This window comes from Aotus nancymaae, unplaced genomic scaffold (genome assembly GCF_030222135.1).
Source record: "Aotus nancymaae isolate 86718 unplaced genomic scaffold, 86718_ANA_hifiasm-v0.15.2.pri h1tg000006l, whole genome shotgun sequence".
Taxonomy (NCBI): Eukaryota; Metazoa; Chordata; class Mammalia; order Primates; family Aotidae; genus Aotus; species Aotus nancymaae.
Genome location: NW_026988417.1, coordinates 92046306 through 92056281, shown reverse-complemented (window position 1 = coordinate 92056281; position 9976 = coordinate 92046306).

Sequence of the window (9976 nt, the reverse complement as noted above, 5' to 3'; positions counted from 1 at the left end):
GTGTTCAAAAAAATCTGTAATTTTTGCTCATGAAAGTGCTTCATTGGCTAAACAGTCTTAGTTTATGATTCCAGTTGACTGAAAATGAGATAAAAAGTAATTTAAAGTAATATAGTGGCTTTAAGAGTGTGGATGCGGTGGCAAATGCTGTGAGCACAGAATGTAAAATTGGTAACTGAGAAATGGCAAAAACATGTAAAGCACTATGTTTTTCAAATGGACATATATAAACATATACAAGGATACATTTTTGTAAAATTGTTTTCAATCTAGAACTTTTCTATTAACTACCATGTCTTACATCAAGTCTATGATCCTAGAATTAGTTTAATATTTTGAATATGTAAAGGCCTCTGGTGCCCATTTGTTAATGCTTTCCCACTCTCAGGAGATTAGCATTTTAGTTTTATCTCTAAATGTGACATGCAAAAGTTATTCCTGGTAAAGAAGTTACACCTGTCGCCAAACATGGTACTTGTTGCAGTATCTACAATCTATTTCATATTGTGGAAGACCCTAGAAATAAAGTAAAGTAGTCTATCATTTACTGTGTGACCTTCAGTAAGTCACTCAATCTCCCCGAGCTTGTTCATACACTGTTTTGAAAACATTACTCAACCAACTCGTAACAGCTTTACCAAGCAGGGATGATGTTAATGAAAGCAACTTGCCAACTGGGAAGGGCCATGTAAATGTAGGGAATATGTGATTGTTTTGTCAAGAATGCTGAAGGAGATATTTAGGGTCAAGACAGTTTTCAGAATGTCCCTAAGATAACATCACGGGACATTACCTGTTGCTGGGTGCTCTGTGGCTTTTACACTGATGCTGATGGTGGGAGAGCTAGAAAAAGTAAAGAGGGTTCTACATGCTCCATCGCACAGCAGTGACCATCAAATCCTGCCAGTGGCACAGGGGCTGGCATCTAGCTCTCACCATCCTTCCTCCCAGGTTTGGGGAGCAGGTAGAGTGAGGGGCATTAGGTGGGCACTGCCAGTGTTGTCATAGAGTGGAACAGTTCTCCATGGGGTGGGAGTGGCACATGGGAGCCTTCTGCACCATGCACTGGCTCCTAGTTACATTGACATTGTGGCAAAGGAGGTAAGTCAAAATTGAAATACAGAAGTGGAACCTCAGATTGGCTTGTGTCCTGGTGGGCCTAAAGTGGTGCACATGATCAGGGTGACTTCCGGCAAATTTTGACGCTGGAATCAAAAACTTCTATATTTGCCAATGCCCTCTCCATAATGGAACTTTGTGAATGTACATAGTTTGCACTCATTTTAGCCAGCAGCAAAAAGCTTAGTCAAAGAATCTTTTTAAACTTCAAAGAAACAAAAGTTTATGTTGATGGTTTAATTAATAACTCTGATGTACTGACTTAGCACCTCCAGAAAGAGCTCACAAACAAAATTCTGAAATAACCTTTTGCTACTTTACAAATCATACATGCTTCTCTGGGACTAGAAAGAAAGTCATCTTGACAGAATTATTAGAAAATTGCTCAGGCATTAAAGTACAGTTAGAGCAAGTCTGTATCTGATAAATACAGGCTTAGACACCTGACTCTTCAATTCTGTTACCAAACAATGATTGCACAAATAACCTCTAGTTAGGTGTTCCCTGAAAGTGTTAAAGTAACTATTTTATTAAAATACATTAAATTCTATTTGCCTATCAAATCCCCAGCAATATTTAGGAAGTGGGCCATTGCATAAAAAGAGAAAGTAAAATTGGTAGGGCAAGAATAAAAGTAAAATGGGAGCAGTATACTTGTTGCCAAACACTGTTTTGATGAGATGGATGATTACATGTGTGAACTTGTTTTGCTCATCTCATTTACTTGGATCTCAGCGTTCTGATCATCTGCGCAGGACTATCACAATCACCACAGAACCCACAGGCTACTTAACACCTCACCAACAAAACTAATGAACTAAGATAACCAGAGAGAGAAAAATATCTGGTTTTGGTTTCAGCATTGCTTTTTGAGGTATTTGACACTTCAACAAATAACTTAGTAATTATCGTGAAAGCAAGTCAGAGAGATCAACAGATAATTTTTATATAAATATATTTAAAGACTACTACTCACCTCAGAAACCAATAATTTACTGTGTTTGTAAGATATCTAATCTCCTTAAGAAGATATAACTATGCTTTTTGGGTTTTTTAGGGTTTTTTGTTTTCTATTTTTATTTTTGAAACTTTCATTTCAGGTTTAGTGGGTCGTATGCTGGTTAGTTATACAAGTAAACTCAAGTCATAGGAGGTTGTACAGCTTATTTCATCGCCCACATACTAGACCTAGTATCCAATAGTTCTTTTTCCTGACCTTCTCCCCTTCAAGTAGATCCCAGTGTCTTTTGTTCCCCTCTTTTCATCCATATGTTCTCATCATTTAGCTCCCATCTCACACCAGTCAGAATGCTGTTATTAAGAAGGAGAAAAAATAAGAGATGTTGGCAAGGTTGCAGAGAAAAGGAAGTGCTTATACACTGTTGGTGGGAGTTTAAATTAGTTCATCCATTGTGGAAAACAATGTGGCAGTTCCTTAAAGAGCTAAAAACAGAACTGCCATTTGACTCAGTAGTCCCATTATTGGATACATACCCCAAGGGATACAAATCATTCTACCCAATGACATCTGCATGGGTATCTTTATTGCAGGACTGTTCACAGTAGCAAAAAAATACAATCAACGTTAACTGCTCATCAATGGTAGAGTGCATAAAGAAAACATGGTTCATATACACCATGGAGTACTATGCAGCCATAAAAAAGGAGATTTTGTATTCTTTGCAGGAACATGGATGGAACAGGAGGCTATTATCCCTAGCAAACTATCACAGGAACAGAAAACCAAATATAGCATGTTCTCTCTTATAAATGGAAGCTAAATGATAACTACAGTTTTGAAACAAACATTTTTAGACCATTGTAAATACTAAGCATCACATAGATGATATGCTGTTGGGTGTGTGGGAGGAAAGAGCTGGGAAATAACTTCAAAACTAAATATTCTAAACCTGAATCCAAGCGTCAAGAATTTGGAAGCAAAATGAAGGCTGGAATAAATTTTTTGATTACTGGAAGAAAATTCTAAGGCTTTTGATTTAATCTTTCCAATATCTTCAAACTATAATGAATGGAAGAAAGAATTTAGAGCAGTCAAATACCATTTATTTTACATTTGCTACCTTCTCCTCCTTCAGAGACATTTAAAGACAGAGGACATTCAAGAATGTGCTGGTTGACTTTTGAGAGCAAAAGAGATTTGAGGCTCTCTTAGCTATCTGTTCTTCATCTCTAATAGTTCTGAGCAAAAAGAAAAGTAAGGGGGGTAGAAATAACCATTACATCCAAAATGAATACCTAAAGGAGAAAATGGCAATGTTTAACCCGAAAGTTCCATTCTGTTCATTGGTACCCAATGCAAATATTTATTCCTAAATTTAAAGGATGAGGAGGAGTTTGACAGAAGCAAAACTGGAGGAAGGCATCCAAGACCAAGGGTTCAGCAGGAAAGAGCAGAACATATTTAGGAAATTACAAGCATTTAGTAGTCATGACCTGTAAATTTCATAATGGGAAAGGTCTGTGGCCAACTAACAGCGATTCTTGGATGCCTTACAAGTTTAGATTTTGCCCTATAAGAACAAGAACTCTATTGAAATTTTTCTGAGCAAATTGGTGATGGGCATATTAGAAACTCATTCTTTGACCTTGAGGAGGGTGCATTATAGCTGAGGAGAGGAACAAAGAGAATGAGGAGGTTTTAGCTATGTACCAGCAAGACCGAATGCAGCTTGTTTCAAGCTGTGGCAATGGGTGAGCAGGGCACCAGATAAATGAGACGTCGTTGGGAAGTTTCAGAGACATGGCCTCAAGGTGGTAAGAGTGTGGGATACAAGGAATAGGGAGGAGGCTAGTTCCAAAGTGTTGGCCTGACAACTTGATGTGGATAGTTGGTCCCATCACCAACTTGAGAATTTAAAGACAATATTAGGTATTTGTGGTAAAGATGGTTGTCTTAGTCCATTTTGTGCAGCTATAACAGAATACCTGAGACTGGGTGGTTTACAATGAAGAAATTTATTTATCTCACAGTTCTGGAGGCTGGGAATTTCAATATCGCGATGTCGACATCTGTTCAGAGGTTTCTTGTTGTATCATTACATGGTAGAAGGTATGAGAGTGAGAGAGAACAAGAGGAAGCTGAGCTCCCATTTGTTCAATATAATTAACCCTAGCCATGACAATAGAGCCTGCTGGCCTACCTACCTCTTAAGGGGTTCAATCTCTTAATATTATTACATTGGCAACTAAATTTCAACATGCTTTTTGGAGGAGATAGCAATGGTTAAATTTGGAAATGGACTTGATGAGTTTGAAGACCTTCTAGGATTTTCTAATACAGTTGTTATACAAAATCTAGAGCTAAAAATGGGAGGTACAGTTGTTGTAAGGCCAACTCTTAGTCATCTTTGTGGGACAAGGATCTCTGACCGCAATAACTAAGTCCTTAGAGTTTCTTTGTTATTCATTCATAACTGCAAAAGCTGCTAGTTAAATCCTCTATTAAACTCCTTTATGTGAATATCAGAAGTAGAAATAAAACAATTTAACATTTAGCCAGTATACAGTACTTTTAAAATTATGTTATACCATTTCTCAATTCTTACATCATAATCTTTCATAAATTATGCTAGATCCTGCTTCTATTCTATACTATTTTCTACTGAATTTTTCATTTTTAAACAATTTTAGCCAGTAGCTTTATATTGTCAGTATCTTCTTATTTTATTACTTTTTTACCTTGCCTTCCTGCAAGTCAAAATCTTATCCCAAGTGACAGTCCCATCTCTACTCACCAGTCTTTGTCATATCATGGTGAAGATTCCCCAAATTCTCTCCCCTTCCTGAAGCCTTTTTTAGAAGAGATCCCTTTCTAAATGTCTCCTTGATTACTAGTAAAAGTTTACTCTGAATTTTTTCAAATGTACTTGAAAAAATAAACACAGTTGAAGATAGTTAATTATAAAAAGCATTCATTCACATGTATATTAATTTTCTATTTCTGAATAACAAATTACCATACAACTATTGGCTTGAATGAACATCATTTATTCTCTCATGGTTTTTACAGGTCAAAAATCTGGGAACAGCTGAACTGGTTGCTCCAACTGGGGTCTCAATGATATTGGCGGGCCTGTGTTCCTTTCTGGAGCTTGGGGCCCTCTTTCACACTCACATTGCTGTTGCTAGAATTCGTTTCCTGGTGGCTGTGGGACTGAGGCTTCCAGTTTCTTGCTGGCTGTGGACGAGGGAACAATCTCAGCATGGCTTCCTCAGCACACCCTCTCATGCTTGCAAACTCCTGACCCCTAAATCCCTCCAGTGTAACACAACAGAGTATCCTGTAATGTCAGATAATCACACACATGACTCTTCCATCAGCACTTCCTTTGTAATATGAATATGATGGGTGACTGTTCCATCATATTCAAAGGTTCCATCCTCATATAAGATAAGGGATCATACAAAGTATGTATACCAGGGAGCTGGAGTCTTGGGAGTCAGCTTAGAATTCTGTCTACCATCATGTTTCAATAAGTTTGGGCAGCTATAACAAACATGACAGACTGGGTGGCTTAAACAACAAATATTTATTTCTCACCATTATGGAGACTGGGGAGTACAAGACCAATGGGTCAACAGATCTGATGCCAGGTGAAGGTCAACTTCCTAGTCTGTAGACAGATGCCTTCCCTCTGTATCCTCACATGACTGACAGAATGATCACCTGTGTCTCTTCTTATAAGGGCACTAACCCCATTATGAGGGCGGAATCACCTCTCAAAAGCCCCATCTCCAGATACCGTCACATTGGGGTTTAGACTTCAACACATGAATTTGGTGGAACACAAACCAGTCCATAGCACACAACATGACAACAGAATTCATCAGGAAGCTCTTGATGTCAAGTTCCTATAAATTACTAAAGGATATGATTGACATTCTTGAAGAAATTATTAAAGAAATTTGATTGTCCTGCTTCTGTTAAAGACTTTCAAGAATATTATGTAAAGAAATTTTTATTATGGGGTAAACAAAATAAAATGAAAACAAAATGGGAGGTTGACTTCAATAATTTCATGAATGTATTTAAAATAAAATTCTTAGCATGAAGAATAATTTCAAATTCTAGTATAAAGAAATAAACTAAAAAAGAAAATAACAGAAAAGGAAAAAATATTTTCAACATATATTATTAATTAAAAAATCATATCTCTAATATCCATATCCAAGTGTTTTTTATTTAAAAATAGACAATAGGAAAATGGACAATTATGAAAATTCACTGGAGAGGAAATTAAAATGGCCAACAGGCATATAAAATGATACTGAGCCTTAGTGGTTGTCAAAAAATACAAGCTAAAGCAAAATGAGATATCATACTACTAGCTTTCAGTATGGGTAAAAATATACATTGTCATAGGTTTGTGACACGCAATTAGTGATATTTATTAAAATTTACAACGTGCATGTCCCAAGCAATACCATATTTTGGAATAGACTCCATATACATAAAAATATCTGTGCATAAGGACATAGAAACAAGGCTATTTACTGCAGCCTTATTTGTAGAAGAAACAAAAATTTTTAAACTGTCTGATTGATTGAAAGAATAAGGAATGATAACTCCCTATTTTGAATGGTAAGTGGATCTTTCTTAAAAACAGAGGGCTGGGAGTGGTGGCTCATGCCTGTAATCCCAGCACTTTGAGAGGCCAAGGTATGAGGATTGCATGAGCTCAGGAGTTCAAGACCAGCCTGGGCAACATGGCAAAAAGTCATCTCTACAAAATTAGCCAGGCATAGTGGCACGTGACTGTAGTCCCAGCTATTTGGGTGGCTGAGATGGGAGAATCACTGGATCTCAGAAAGCAGAGGTTTCTTCTTTTGTAAAGTACCTGTTCATATCCTTTGCCCATTTTTGAATGGGCTTGTTTGTTTTTTTCTTGTAAATCTTTTTTAGCTCGTTGTAAATTCTGGATATCAGCCCTTTGTCTGACGGGTAGGCTGCAAAAATTTTTTCCCATTCTGTTGGTTGCCGATTCACTCTATTGACTGTTTCTTTCGCCGTGCAGAAGCTGTGGAGTTTGATCAGGTCCCATTTGTCTATTTTGGCTTTTGTTGCCAATGCTTTTGGTGTTTTGGTCATAAAGTCCTTGCCTACGCCTATGTCCTGAATGGTTTTGCCTAGGTTTTCTTTTAGGGTTTTTATGGTGTTAGGTCTTATGTTTAAGTCTTTAATCCATCTGGAGTCAATTTTAGTGTAAGGTGTCAGGAAGGGGTCAAGTTTCTGCTTTCTGTATATGGCTAGCCAGTTTTCCCAACACCACTTATTGAACAGGGATTCCTTTCCCCATTGCTTGTTTTTGTCAGGTTTGTCAAAGATCGGGTGGTTGTAGATATGTTGTGTCACCTCCGACGCCTCTGTTCTGTTCCATTGATCTATATCTCTGTTTTGGTACCAGTACCATGCTGTTTTGATTACTGTAGCCTTGTAGTATAGTTTGATGTCGGGTAGTGTGATGCCTCCTGCTTTGTTCTTTTTGCTTAGAATTGACTTGGCTATGCGGGCTCTCTTTTGGTTCCATATGAAGTTTAAGGTGGTTTTTTCCAGTTCTGTGAAGAAGGTCATTGGTAGCTTGATGGGGATAGCGTTGAATCTGTAAATTACTTTGGGCTGAAAAAATGCTCATCATCACTGGTCATTAGGGAAATGCAAATCAAAACTACGTTGAGATACCATCTCACGCCAGTTAGAATGGCGATCATTAAAAAATCTGGAGAAAACAGATGCTGGAGAGGATGTGGAGAAATAGGAACACTTTTACACTGTTGGTGGGAGTGTAAATTAGTTCAACCATTGTGGAAAACAGTGTGGCGATTCCTCAAGGACCTAGAAATAGAAATTCCATTTGACCCAGCAATCCCATTACTGGGTATATATCCAAAGGATTATAAATCGTTCTACTATAAGGACACATGCACACGAATGTTCATTGCAGCACAGTTTACAATAGCAAAGACCTGGAACCAACCCAAATGCCCATCGATGATAGACTGGACAGGAAAAATGTGGCACATATACACCATGGAATATTATGCAGCCATCAAAAACGATGAGTGTGCGTCCTTTGTAGGGACATGGATGAACCTGGAAACCATCATTCTCAGCAAACTGACACAAGAACAGAAAATCAAACACCACATGTTCTCACTCATAGGTGGGTGTTGAACAAGGAGAACACATGGACACAGGGAGGGGAGCACTATACACTGGGGTCTGTTGGGGGGGAGAGAGGGGATAGAGGGGGGGTGGGGAGTTGGGGAGGGATAGCATGGGGAGAAATGCCAGATATAGGTGAAGGGGAGGAAGGCAGCAAATCACATTGCCACATATGTACCTATGCAACAACCTTGCAAGTTTTTCACATGTACCCCAAAACCTAAAATGCAATAAAAAAAAAAAAAAAAGAAAGCAGAGGTTTCAGTGAGCCATGATCATCCACTGCACTTCAGCTTGGGCAAGAGAGAAAGACCCTGTCTTAAATATATATATATATATATATATATATATATATATATATGCATATATCTTAAAATCTGGCAGTATTAATATCATGAATCACTAAGCATAAAAAGCAAAGTACAGAGTAATTTGTAGTGCATGATCCAATTTTTGTGAAAGACAAAACAAATTTAAATTCCTACTTATTAGTATATAGGTTGGTATGAGCATGGTGAAAGATAGAGAAATGTACAAAACAGGCTGTTCACCTCAGGAATCTAGATCTGAAAACAGCTGAAGAACTAAAGCTAACTTTTTTATGATAAGATTTATAATTTTATTACTTTTTTACCTTATAAAGAAACTGTAAACAAAAATTCCAGCTGCCAACATATATACGTAATTATGAAATAACTTTAAAATACTGTAGTTGTAATTTCTGTTATTAAAAAAACTTCTGGCCAAATAAAGGTCAAAATAATATTAACTATCTCAGCAGCCTCTAAAGCCTTGGGAAGATATTACTCATAGAGACATTGAAATGTTTTTCTTATTGGATCATTTAGGAATCTAAGATTCCCTTAAATGCCAGATCTACAGGTGTGAGGGAGGAGTAAACAGAAAAATGTATAAATTGGGGTATGAGGAGAAAAAAAAGTATTTAAGATTCTTTGTCCATACTGTTGATTGCATCAATTGCGATCATCTTTCTTCATAAATTGATCAATTGCTAGCTCTCAATTGCAATTCATCTTTCTTGATAAATCTTAATAAAATAACTTTCTTTCAAGACTTCCTCACTTTCAAAGTAGAAGTCATTCCTTTAATTTAATCAACAAATTTCTGCACTCACTCTGTGACAGACATTGAGTTAAGAGCCGAGAATGCACAATGAAGACAGAGTAGTGTCTTCCTCCTTTGAACTCCATGTTGAACTCTCTCCTGGCACTGACCACTTCCTGCTTCACAGGAGGGTTCTCTGTCTTGTCTACCTGACCACAGCCAATCCCACTGCTAATCTATAATCCCTTAAAGAGGAGACACCAGATCTTCTGGATTATGGGACTGCTCATGGCACAGTGCCTGTCCTAACATAAAGGAGCACAAGAATTCAACGATCCTTCATTAAACACCTACTGTATACATTGAATTAGGTACAGTTGGTGATACTAATGAAATTCAAGAACATCCCTGACTAGAAATTTCCAGTAGAATTTAGGAGACTAATCTCAACACTAAATATAGAGGACAACAAAAGGGAATAGACCCTAAAACCCATAGGAGGGATTCCAGTATCACAGAGGTGCAGAGAAGCAAAGCATGACTGTGAGATGGAGTTAATATACCTCCACGGGGGCAACCTTGTCCTGAGTCTCAAATTTGGGTAGGATT